The sequence below is a fragment of the Rhinopithecus roxellana genome, chromosome 10 (assembly GCF_007565055.1).
Source record: "Rhinopithecus roxellana isolate Shanxi Qingling chromosome 10, ASM756505v1, whole genome shotgun sequence".
Taxonomy (NCBI): Eukaryota; Metazoa; Chordata; class Mammalia; order Primates; family Cercopithecidae; genus Rhinopithecus; species Rhinopithecus roxellana.
In genome coordinates this window covers 105,405,817-105,419,621 of record NC_044558.1, presented here as the reverse complement: position 1 = coordinate 105,419,621, position 13,805 = coordinate 105,405,817, and the positions used below count along the sequence as shown (strand labels likewise).

The window sequence follows — 13,805 nt, the reverse complement described above, 5'->3', positions numbered from 1 at the left end:
ACAGTCAAGTCAGAAACTCTTGGGACACATTCTCTTCCTTTTACGCTGAAGTTGCTGGGAGGGAGGAGAATAGGTGGTCCTGAAGTTAACCGTCATCTTGATACCATGAGGGCAAGTCTGCCCAAGAGTGAAATCAACACAAAATAAAATAAGGCAAGCTGTGGAAAGAGGGTGTCTTGATGACATATTTCACACTGTGTGTGTCCAGCTGAGCCAGAAGGCAGAGTGCCTCAGCCTTGTAGTTAAAAACAACGAATCCTGCCTTTCTGTTTCAGATGGGCTGAGTTGTGTTTTCTGTCACTTGCATCTGAATGATTTCTGAAAACTACACGGAGTCAAAATCCACCTAAATGTTTCTAGAAGCAGAAGCAACTCAGGAAGTGTCTCAGTATTGGTTCTATTCTGTGGTATCCTGGAACTAGTTCATACTGGCTTGCAAAAGCCAACTGTAAAATCTACAAGAATTTAGCGAGTCAGCTGCTAAACTCTTGGTAGTCTGAAATTAGCCATGTGAGTGTGAGAACCAATTTTTATTAAACATTTACCAGCACACCATGGGCTCCAGACCTAGGGTCAAAAACCTATCTTCAGAGGCTACATGGGAGGTTCAAAGCCAGTCTCTGAACCCCACTAAAAATCCCCCATGGCCCTTCTGGGCTGGATGTGACCTTCCCATGGGCAGCCTCCATAGGCCAGGCCTGCAGGAATAGAAGAGGAAAGGGATAGAAGAGACAAGGTCTCCAGGAAGGCATGTGTGGGTCCACATTCCCCAGTGAGCTGCTTCCCTTCATTTATAGCTCCGCTCAGGCCAAGAGGCAGTTCCTTAATGCTATCAATTCTCTCATGCTTCCGGGACGAACCCTGCCAAGTCCCTTCCACCAACCTCAATCACAGACCAATACAAGATCACTTTCCAGTTTAGTGATGTCTCAGTGTCAACAGCAGGTGACACAAATAGGATTAAATTCCTCTATTGAGTTGCTAAAGAGACAGACAGCAAAGCCTCTTCTAACACCCAATCTCTTATTCCTGATAGGAGTAAATCTCCCCAAGACAAAGTGGGCGTTCGGAGGCACAGAACTCCTAATCCAGTTTACGCAGGGGGAGGACAAATAGGAGACACTGACGGCATCGTGAACTTCCTGATGGAACAACTCTCCTGCTCTCCAGATTAAACGTCACGATCCCCCGCCGTGCATCCCCTGCTGGGGTCCCCAGCTGTGGCATTATCTCCTCAGCATTCGCTCTTCACAAAGGCTTTTCACCTGACTGCAGAATAACGTTCAGAACTAATCTTCCACCAAGTCTAAAAGCTGTAAAGGTCAAACTTGCTCCCACCAAGGGAGTCCACAAATACGAAGGATGCTGTGTAGAAGAATCATGTTGTTGGGGTCTGTGTCTATCTAAAAGCCACCAACGAATGTGCTTACATCTTTGGAGCAAAAGTCAGTAAGCAGCAATCCCTGCACCATTTTCAAGTACCTTTGTATGTACCGACGTAACCTCCAAGGTCCTGGGTTAAATGCCTAACAGGATGTTGACCGTCCCGCATGAATGAGTAAGGTAATTTCTACCGTGTCAACAACCCGTTAATAAAACATGTATTTCATGCAAGATTCAAGTATGTTGGAGTTGGGCAAGAGCTTGGAAATGAGGCTGTTCGTACTTCACACAAGGCAGACGAAGAAAGAAAAGCCTAGGGGCCTCTCAATAAAAAGCAAAAAGCATTATTCCCTTGTGAAAAAAACGACCCTTCCTTCAGCGTGAAGAAGGCAGCTCTCCTATGAATGCCTCACTCCCATTCTTGTCAAAAGACCCTGAGCAAGTCACGCGCTTGGAGTCTAATAGTTCCATTATAAAAAGAAAGGCGAGGAGATGCGATGAAATATTTGTTCCCCAATTATTGCAGAGGGGACACCGTTTTGATTGAATCGTTCAGATGGTTCTTTTTCTTTTAATTTATCGCATCAGACATATGCAGCACGGACTATCTTCAGGCCTCTTTGTTTCACGCTCTAAGATCTGATAGAAGAGGGGGCCTCTGAACAGATGCATTATTCTGATTGTGATTAACAAAATGGAAAGGATGAGTGTGTGCCAAGGGGGGAAAGCTGTTGCGATTGCCATTATCACACCATTTCGCTGATTTGCTGCAACTCAAATAAGGGCAGAAATGAAGACAATTAAAACAGAACCAGACTGCCATCGCCTACATTATTATAAAAACAAACAATAGGAATTTAAGCTGATTCGTCAAAAGCAGCAGGAAATTTCAGCAACCGAATTTTTAAAATCCCAGCTCTTTGCGGAACCATTTCAATGGCTAGACATTGAACCAGCGTGAACCTGGGCACAAAGAATGGATCTGCCCTGGTGAGAATCTTTACTACCTTGTTTCAAATTACCTCTTTTACAAAGAGACTCAATCAGTGGATCAACCACACAGATCAAAGGCACCAGAAGTAGAACTCACAAAGGCCTGACTTCACAAAGGCAAAACCATGCCCTTTGTTTTCGTTTTTCTGGTTAAAAAAGCGAGAGAGAGAAATAAAGAGAGAGGCTCTTTCTTGTGGATAGATTTTCTGGCATTTGCAAGAGACAGGTATTCTAGGCTGACCTGAGAATTAAGAAGATGATACATTTTCAAACTGTAAACGGAATCAGGCAACTGTTTACAAATCCTTCCACTGACTCCCCGTTTCTTTGCTCTAAGTGACTTGTTTCCACCCATCTTTGCTTCTGTGTCCTACCATTCTTCCTCTCACGCGCTAAACCCCAGCCCTGCTCGGACGGGGATTACAACGGACAGCTACAACCTTTCCGTTCTAAGATGAATAAATTCTGAGGCACCAACGTGTAACACTACGACTATAGGTAATGAGGCTGTACTGGAGACTTGAAATTTACTAAGAAAGTAAATATTACGTGTTCTTAGCACAAAATATGATAAATATGTGAGGTGATGCATATGATAAACAGCTTGACTTATCCACCCCACAATGTACACATACAGCAAAACATGATGAGGTACACCATAAATACATACAATTTTTACTTAGCTTAAAAATAAATCGGGGCCGGGCGCGGTGGCTCAAGCCTGTAATCCCAGCACTTTGGGAGGCCGAGACGGGCGGATCACAAGGTCAGGCGTTCGAGACCATCCTGGCTAACACGGTGAAACTCCGTCTCTACTAAAAAATACAAAAAACTAGCCAGGCGAGGTGGTGGGTGCCTGTAGTCCCAGCTACCCGGGAGGCTGAGACAGGAGAATGGCATGAACCCGGGAGGCAGAGCTTGCAGCGAGCTGAGATCCGGCCACTGCACTCCAGCCTGGGCGACAGAGCGAGACTCCATCTCAAAAAAAATAAATAAATAAAATAAAAAAATAAATCGGGAGGCTGAGGCAGGAGAATCACTTGAACCTGGGAGGCGGAGACTGCGGTGAGCTGAGATCACGCCACTGCACTTCAGCCTGGGTGACAGAGCGAGACTCTGTCTCAAAAAATAAAAAATAAAATACACAAATAAATTCTTTTAAGAGTAACCGTGTGAGGTGATGAATGTGTTCATTAACTTGATTGTGGTAATCATTTCACAAGGCCTATGTACATCAAATCATCATGTCATCCTCTTTAAATATACGTAATTTTGTTTGTCAATTACACCTCAATAAAGCTAGGTTAAAAAAAAAAAAAAAAACACAGAGGTCAAAAAGCTACAGTCCCTGGACTAAATCCAAACTGACACTTTTGTACAGCCCCAAAAGTAAAAATGTTTTTCACTTTTTTTTTTTTTTTTTTTGAGATGGAGTTTCGCTCTTCTTGCCCAGGCTGGAGTGCAGTGGCACAATCTCAGCTCACTGCAACTTCCGCCTCCCGGGTTCAAGCGATTCTCCTGCCTCAGCCTCCCGAATAGCTGGGATTACAGGCATGCACCACCATGCCCGGCTAATTTTGTATTTTCAGTAGAGATGGGGTTTCCTCATGTTGGTCAGGCTGGTCTCAAACTCACAACCTCAGGTGATCCGCCCGCCTCAGCCTCCCAAAGTGCTGGGATTATAGGCATGAGCCACTGCACCCGGCCTACACATTTTTTTAATGGCTGAAAAAACATTAAAAGAAGGATGATATTGCATCGCATATAAAAAGTATATGTAATTTCAGTAAGTAAATCAAGCTGTATTCTAGCAGAGGCAGACATCAGCTTACATGTTGCCTGGGTGCTTTTGCACCAAGACCTCAGAATTGAGCAGGAGTGACAGAGACTGCATGGCCTGCCTGCAAAGCTGAAAGCGTGCCCTAGAAAGCACTGGTGTCCTCACAAGTGCCTCAGGTGCTGTCTTAGTCTGTTCAGGCTGCCTTAGCAAACCGCCATAGACCGGTGGCTTATCAACAACAGACATTTCTTTCTCAGAGTTCTGGAGGCTGGAAGGCGGAGACCATGGTGCCACCGTGGTTACTTCCTGGTAAGGGCCCAGCTCTGTGTTGCCAACGTCCAACTGCTTGTGGTATTCTCACCAAGTCATGGAACTGGTGCTGTCCTGAGTCCCGTTTAGAGAGGCTTTGTAGGTTCAAATTTAACAAATGTTAAAGGGAGACACTAAGGACATCCAGCAGGCACTGCGGGGAAGAGAGGTCTGGCCTCTGTGGCTGCTCTGTGGCCTGGAGCTGCAGTTCAAGTCACAGAACAAGGGAGGCTGGCTTGGGGGTCTGGCAGGGAGGCAAACAGAAGAGAATGCGCCTCACCCAAGGGAGGCAGTGAGAATGCCAGCCCGGCCAGGGCTACCAATTTTCAAGAGACAGCAGAAATCCAAATTTATCTTAATTGTCTTGATGTAAAAAATGCTGACAACTCAATTAAGAAAACAACACCAACAAAATTCTGTTGATCAAACACAACGTGTCCATCAGCAGCAGGTGGATGACCAACTTCCATTTTGTTAATTCTGGCCTGGAGATTTCCAATTTAATCGACATGGTAGCCATCCATTCATTATTTACAAGAGCTTCAGTGTATTCTAGGTTGTGTTTTCAGCATTGTTAAAATGCTGAGACTTCATTCGAGAGGTTCGAGAGGCTAAAACCGGTTCCTGGTCTCCAGTAGCTCACTACCTAGTTCCAGAAACAAGACATTTAATAAAATACCTAAGGAAATCGACAGAAGGGAGGCCCCTTAGGCTGTGTGTGGATTCTCACTACTAAAGTAGCAAGAAGTGAGTCAAGAAATGTTATTTCCATTCCAAAACCAATTATCTGGTGATTTAAACTCGGGTCTTAGCATCCTCATCACCAAATCCTATCATTGGGAAGAAGCACTGCCATTGTTTTGTTGATCCTAACAAAGTCTAAAAGAGAGAATAAGCAAACCATTATTTCCAATTCAGCAATCCTTCCATACCTGGAAGCTTGTTTTGAGATGCAGTAGAAATGATGGCTAAGGATTATTGGTTGACTGTGATTTCTCTACGGTTATCTCCATGGCTATTACTCCACCTCTTTCATGAACACATTCGTCAGGACCTCATCAGCAACAGGTAGCATAAACCCAAGACAAACTTGCTTAAAGGAAAACAAGATAATTTATTGGCTCATGTAACTGAACAGCTCTGGAGCTGTTGGCTTCAGGCATGGCTGGATCAAGCCTCAACAACGACATCATGTTTGTCTTCTCTCTGTCTCTTTGTGGTGGCTTTGTTCTCAGGCTCTGTGGGGTGGCTTCTAGCAGCTTCAGCTTGGCCTCATCCTTACTGCTATTAGTGCCCACAAAATGGGACCTTATTTCTTCCAACTCTCCTGTACTGGAATTAGGTCAGGTACTAATGCCTGACTCAATCACTGCAGCCAGGTCAATCTGTTGACTGCCCCTTTCCTAGTTCTCAACCTCTGGAAGCAGAGATGGGCTGAGCCCAACCTCACTACATGAACTGATACACAGGAAGGGAGGGTTCCCCAAAAGGAAACAAGATGCTGTTATGAGCGTGGGAATGGATACGGAGCACAGGAATGGATGCAGAGCATGCAAATGCAACTTCTGTCCTTGAAGAGGAGACTAGATTCCCTCCCCAGCCCCAAACAAGATACGTTTTACAAAGAAACAACCTCCTTTAGATGTTATGAAGAAAAGGAAACTATTAATATTAGTTTAACTGTGAATATTATATTAATAATTATAATTAATATAATTATATAATATTATAGTATAATACTATATTAAAACTATTAATATTATTCCAGCGCTGAGACAGAATGAAATAGAAAGTTCACCATGGCTGTGGTACAAACACTTTCAGAGAACCACACACTATGGATAAGAAGAACTTCAAAGCGATTTCTGTGACCTTTCTTAAATCTCAAGCATTTCATGTACACATGTCAGACCAAGAATCCATCTGATCAACAGCTGACTCTAAGGGCCGCTAGCTAGCAGAAGGAAGCATCCATTCCTATTTGTTCAGCTGAGAAACATCCTTAAATGTGTAAAACAGATAAGGTCACAGAGAATCTCATTCATCTGGCTTCCCACAGTCAGCCTGCAAATAGACATGGGTCAGAACAGCAGGGACAGCAATTTGAGAATAGCAGCTTAATAATACCTATTAACCAAACACACACACACACACACACACACACACACACACACACACAGAGAGAGAGAGAGAGAGAGACAGAGAAAGAGAGAGAGAGAGAGCCCATCCTGCAAAGCTAAAGCCCATCTTGCAGCCTCTCTAGAGAGCTCTTAGGCAGTGATGACAACTTGTGTTGGAAAGCTGACTCCTGGGTGTCTGCATACTGGCACAGAGGTAGCTGTTTCTCTTCCAGTCATGCCAGGATAAGTTATTCTAATGTCTTCATATTAGCCACTCCCCATAGCATACACTGGTAAGGCTGCATGAAATGATCTTCAAGCCTGGAGTGGTTCCTAATGTATAGAATCTATATTATAGACCGGGGTCAGTTGGTGGCAATTTTGCCCTGAGAACTGAGACCATCTGCACCCACAAAGCTTAATGAATAGGCCTGAGAACTAAGACCAGCTATTTAATATATCAAAATGCCTGTACTGTCTGTGCTAGGAAATTCCTGCCCAGGAATATAAGACTGTGAAATACTACATGATCTCACTGTTTGCTTCAGGAAATTTTTGAAAACTGATTTATTTAAACAATAAATGGCTCACCTGGGCTAAAAGCTCACTTATGAAAAGACTGTGCACCAAGATTCACCTCAAGTCCCTTGTTTGGGTGTGTCTCCTGTATTGAAGGATCTACCTTAAGCTACTTGGGCTCAAACCCCAAATCTCTTTTAAGTATCTATTCTTGACCTTCCTTTCCTGAAATCCCACTGAGATTCTCAGTCATTGCTTTACGTTACTGTAATGGGTAATGAAATTAGCTTTGCTTAAGAAGTTATACTAGGGTGATCGGGGGGTGGACAGCTGCCACCTCAAAGCATCTCCTTCATTTTCTGTGTCCTGTTCTGTGCTGTGGGTTCACTGACTCCTGCAAGTTACATCCCAAGGCTCCATGTTGCTGGTTTTAGGCTGGGATGGACCAATGAAAGCTACTGGCAGGAGACTAGAGGATGGAAAAGAGAGTCCAGGGCTGTCCCCCTTGCCCTGGGCCTGGGGTGCCGCCTCAAGGGTCTGCTGCAGATTGCTTTTTTTTTTTATTTTTAAAGACACAGTCTTGCTCAGTCTTGCTTTGTGCCCAGGCTGGAGTGCAGTAGCATGATCTCGGCTCACTGCAACCTCCACCTCCCGGGTGCAAACGATTTTCCTGCCTCAGCCTCCCAAGTAGCTGGGATTATGGGCGCCTGCCCAGCTAATTTTTGTATTTTTAGTACAGAGAGGGTTTCACCATGTTGGCCAGTCTGGTCTTGAACTCCTGACCTCAGGTGATCCACCTGCCTCGGCCTCCCAAAGTGCTGGGATTACAGGTGTGAGCCGCTGTACCCGGCCTACAGATTGCTTCTTGGAAGCACCTGCAGGATACACCTGTCTTGGCACTTGGACCCTGGGAACACCATCTCCTCCCTCTGCCCTCCAGCCTAGAGAGGGCAGCAGCTCCCTGTTGTAGCTACTCTCTGTTTCTTCCCCTTCCACTGTTTGACACACAGCTTCTTCATCATTCGTGGAACCAATTTATTTTACCAAATTCTCTGTGGAGGAAATATGTGAAATGCATTCGATTTTCCTGGTTAGGCCCCAAGTGATATATTTAAAAAACTCCACTAGGGAAATAAATATCATAAAATCAGTCCCCAACATAAGAATTTGTGTTCCTTTCCAGATCACAGTCTCACTTCCCCACAAAGTCTATGCCTCAGTCCTACACATTGGAGTCAGATGGGACGATTTTTAAAACAGACCAGGGTCCCACCTCAAATCAAATACGTCAGAATCTCTGGGTCTGCTGGCTGAAAACAATGTTTATTAAAAGGTTTTGTGTAAGATGTAGAGAATTGGAAAAAGTATCACTTTCACCCTAACACAACAATAACAAAGTGGGATAAACTACAAAATAATAAAGTTTCTTGAACATATCAAAGAGCTGAAGTTGCAGAGAAACCAATTGCCATGAAATCGAAGGAAAAACAGAGTCCTGCAAAGAGAGAAGAAACATGAGTAAGGGCTCAGCTGCAGCAGGAGGAAGAGACTCCAGGTGCCATGCCAGGAGACGATGGCGGAAAAGGTGGACAACTCTGAAACTAGATGGGGGAATTTGGCAAAGCCATAGAAATTAGGAAAATGCAAGCAGAAATGCTAGAAATAATATAATCATGAAAACTCACAATCAGAGATGAAGAATACCTTCAATGGGCTGATTTCTAGATTAAAAATGACCAGGAACAGAGTCAGTGATAGGAAAGTAGGTCAATAAGAAATTATTAAAATGGAAATACTGAAAAAGAAGACAATTGGGAAAACAAACGGAACAGAGCACTGAAGACCCTGTGGGGCAATATGGAACATTCTAGCATACACACAACTGGAATTCCAACAGGAGCTGACAGGAAGAACAGGAAAGAGGAGCTATCTGAAGAGGAAACATGTGATTTTCCAAAACTCATAAAGGGTTCAAACCACAGACCCCAGAAGCTCAGAGAATCCCAAGCAGGATAAACAAATTTTAAGGGACACCTAGACAATCATGTTTGAACTTCTAAAAAAAAAAAGAGAGAAAATTTTGAAGGCAGCCAAAAAAGACACACCACATCCAAAAAAACAAAGAATATCGGCGGACTTCTCATCAGAAGCGACACAAGCCAGATGACAATGCAGAAATATCATTAAAGTACTGAAAAGAAAACCATCACCCCAGAATTCTATACCCAGTGAAAACAGCTCTTAAAAATGAGGGTCAAAGTAAAATATTTTCAGACAAGTGAAAACTGAAAATGCACAACCATCAGACTTTTGATATAAGATATGTTAAAGGAGATTCTTCAGAGAGAAAGACTGTGTTACAGGCAGAAATGCATATATCTACACAAAGCACTGAAAACTTCCAGATATGATTAAAATGTAGGGAGATAACAGATCCATTTTTTCTTATCTTGAATTGCTCTAAAAATAATTGTATGAAGCCAAAATAACAACAATGTATGGTGGGTTTATAGCATGAACAAAAATAAAATAAATAGCATCAGTAAAACCAAAAGTGGGAAAGAGGAATTGGAATATGCAGTTGGCAGGTGATAGCACCATGTGTCAAGTAGTAATATTGTTTAGAAATTAAATTGTGATCAGTTAAAGGCCTGTATTGAACACCCTATGACAACTACTGCAGAATTTTTAAAAATATAAATAACCCAGCAGTAGAGATAAAATAGTTACTAACCATATTCTAAGAAGCACGCAAAGAAAAGGGGGATGCCAGAAGGCCACAAAGAACAGATAGAACAAATAAAACATTGCTAGGAAGATGGTAGATGTAAATCCAAACATATATAAAGCCCATGTACGCGCTGTCTACAGGAACGCATTATGAACATAAAGACACTAGCTACTTAAAAATAAAAGGGGCCGGGCGCGGTGGCTCAAGCCTGTAATCCCAGCACTTTGGGAGGCCGAGACGGGCGGATCACGAGGTCAGGAGATCGAGACCATCCTGGCGAACATGGTGAAACCCCGTCTCTACTAAAAAATACAAAAAACTAGCCGGGCGAGGTGGTGGGCGTCTGTAGTCCCAGCTACTTGGGAGGCTGAGGCAGGAGAATGGCATAAACCCGGGAGACGGAGCTTCCAGTGAGCTGAGATCCGGCCACCACACTCCAGCCTGGGCGACAGAGCGAGACTCTGTCTCAAAAATAAATAAATAAATAAATAAAATAAAAGGATAGGGAAAATACACCAACCGAACATCAATTCAAAAAACAACTGAAGTGGTTACATGAGTAATATGAGAAAAATAAACTTCCAAATAACCAATAACACCAGAGGAAAAGGATATTACATACTTATAAAGGAGTCAATACACTTACAATGCATAATGATCCTCAATGTATATGCAACTAACAACAGAACTCCAAAACACATTCAGCCACAACTCACAGAACCATAAAGAGAAACAAAAAATTCCATAATTATTAGACAAATGTTGAAGAGGTACTTCTCTCAGTACTGGAAAATATACATAAATAAAATTCATGAGAATATGGACTATCTGGACAACAGTGTGAACCAACTCATCTAATTGACATTTACAGAGCACTCCTCACAACAGCAGCAAAATAACATTGTCTTCAAGAGCACAAAAAGCATTGAGCAAGGCGGACTGCATTCTGGAACACTGAAAAATACTCAAAAAATATAAATGCATTAACATCTTAGAAAGCATGGTATTCGACCAAAATGACATTAACCTAAAAATCGGTATCAGAAAGGCATCTAGAAAATCCCCCAAACATCTGAAAATTAACGACAAATACCTAAACAACATGGATAATAAGGAGGTCATAAGGGGCATTAGAATACAGATCAAAGAGTTCCTAGAGAAAAATGTATACTATTAGACACTGATGCAAGTAGAAAAGTCTCAAAAACTGATCTAACCTTCCATATAAAGGAGCAAGATAAAGGGGAGAAAATTAAGCCCAAAGTCACAAAAGAAAAAATAATGTTAGAGCAGAAATCAATAAAACAACAAAATAATAAAGAAAAATCAATGAAAATGAAAAGCTGCTTCTTTGAATTGACAGACAAAATTCATAAATCTCTAGCTAGACTGAGAAAAAAAGAGAGTAAGGAAACATATTGTTAATAACAGGAATGAAACAGGGAATTATCACTACAGATATAAAACTACAAAAAGGCTAATAAAGCAATATTATAAACAATGTTATTTCTATCTATTTGACAATGTAGATAAAATGAACCAATTCATTAAAAAAAACTAACAAAATTCAGCCACTATGAAGCAGATAATTTGAATAATCCTAAAACTATCAAATAAATTGAATTTATAATTTAATAGCTTCTGAAAAAAAAAAAATCCAGACCCAGATGATTTCACCAGACAATGTAAACCAAACATTTAAAGAAGTTCTAGCTCCAAAAGTGTAGTCTCTTCCAGAAAATAGAAGGAAATACTCCTCATCTCTTTTATGAAGCCCGTAGTACCCTGATACCAAAAGTAGACAAAGACAGTACATAAAAAGAAACCACAGGAAATTTCTTTCATGAATTTAGACAGAAAAACCCTCAACAAAATATTAGCAAATCAAATACATCAATATATAAAAGAATTATATGCCATCACTAAATTGGGTTGACAAGGAAAACAAGGATAGTCCAATATTTGAAAATAAATCAGCGTAATACACCACATCATTCGGCTTTACTAAGACAAGTCAGGAATAAGTTCTAGTGGTCTAAACCACTGTAAGATGACTAGTTAACAATAATATAAAGCTTAAAATAGCTAGAAGAAGGACGTTAAATGCTCCCAACACACAAAAAGTCATAAATACGTGAGATAAATATGCTAATTATCTTGATCTGATCACTATACATTATATGTATTCAATCATCACTATGTATACCATAAACGTACAATTATTATATGTCAATTGAAAACACACATAACATTGTTTTTAAGAAGAAAAATCAGATTATCATGGACATTGGTGCAAAAGAAGTATCGGGCAACGTTCAGTTCCTGTTTATGAAGAAAAAACCTCAGCAAATTAGCAACAGAGCAAAACTTCTTCATTTTCACAAAAAAACACCTAAAAGAAACCTACAACTAACATCATACTTAACATTGTAAAATGTGATGCCTTTGACCTAAGTTTGGGAACGGAGAAAAGATGTGTGCTCTCACTCCTCTTATTCAACATCATTCTGGGGGACCCTAGTCAGTGCAATACGCAAGGGACAGGGAAAAGGGAAAGAAGGAGGGGTATGGACAGGCATAAAGACTGAAAAGCAAGAAACACAACTATATTCAAAAATGACATGGTCATACATGCAAAGCATTAACAGATGTCTCGCAAAAAAATTACTAAAACAAATGAGTTCAACACATAATGTCAATATACAAAACTAAATCGCATATCTATAAAATTGTAACAAATAATTATAAATTCAAAATTTTTTAAGAATATTATTCCCAAAAGCACCCAAAAATCTGGAAGACCAGCAAAAATCTAAAAACTATGTGCAGCATCTGTAGACTGAAACTAAAACAGTGCTGACAAAAGTCAAAGAAAACCTAAATAAATGGTCAGATATACCATGTTTATGAACTACAGAACTCATTATTAAGATGGCAGTTCTCATTATCATTAAGGTGGATTTTCTGCAGGTTCAATACAACTCCAATCAAAATCCCAGCAAGATATTTGTGTTTATTTGCTTTAGAAATTCACAAGCTAGTTCCAAAATTTCATTTCAAATCAAAAGATTCGGAATAGAGAAAACATTTCCGAATAAGAATAAAGTTTAAAGTTTCACATATCTGATTTCAAGATGTCTTGTAAAGAAAACTAATCAAGACAATGTTGTACTGGTGAAAAGACAGAAACAGACATCAGGGGAACAAAAGAGAGTTCAGAGTCTATCTACCATATATGGTCAGACAACCTTGAAAAAATGTGAAGTCGATTTAAAAGAGAAATAACAAACTTTACAACAAATTATGCCATAGCAACTGGTTACTCAAATGCAATAAAAGTGAATACTGACCTATACACATACACATTGCACCATACACAAAAAGTAACCAAGACTGGATTATAGACTTCAATGCAATAACATCTATGACAACGTTTATAAAATTAGAGACAGGATATCCCTCTGTCACCCATGCAGGAGCACAGTGGCTCAATCGTAGCTTACTGCAATCTCAACCTCCTGAGCTAAAGTGATCCTCCCACCTCAGCCTCCCAAGTAGCTAGGACTATGGGCATACACCACCATGCCTGGCTAATTTCTTAATTTTTTTGTAGAGACAGGGTCTCACTATGTTGCCCAAAATAACACAACTATTAAACTTATGGAAAAAGCACATAAGGGAAATGCTTTATGACACTTGGTTTGGCAAAGACTTCTAAGATATGGCAATATCAATTATGTAACAGAAAAGAAGATAAACTGGATTTCTTCTAAATAAAAAGTCTTCTCTACAAAAGACATGTTAAAATATGTTATAGACTGAGACATGCTATAGACTGAGAAAAAATATTTTCAAATCATGTATATGGTTTAAAGACTTCTCTACAAAATAAACAAACAATTCTAAAAATTGATTAGTAAAACGACCCAAATTATTTGCCCATTTTAAAATAGCAAAGGATCTGAACAGA

At 40.7% G+C, this 13,805-nt stretch overlaps 1 protein-coding gene across 1 annotated transcript in view; it reads right to left on the bottom strand.

Annotated features, from left to right (window-relative positions):
- The window catches only part of TMEM132D (transmembrane protein 132D), an 867,237-nt gene that overhangs the window by 833,629 nt on the left and 19,803 nt on the right, over positions 1–13,805 (bottom strand). The gene's annotated exons all lie outside the window — the stretch shown is intronic.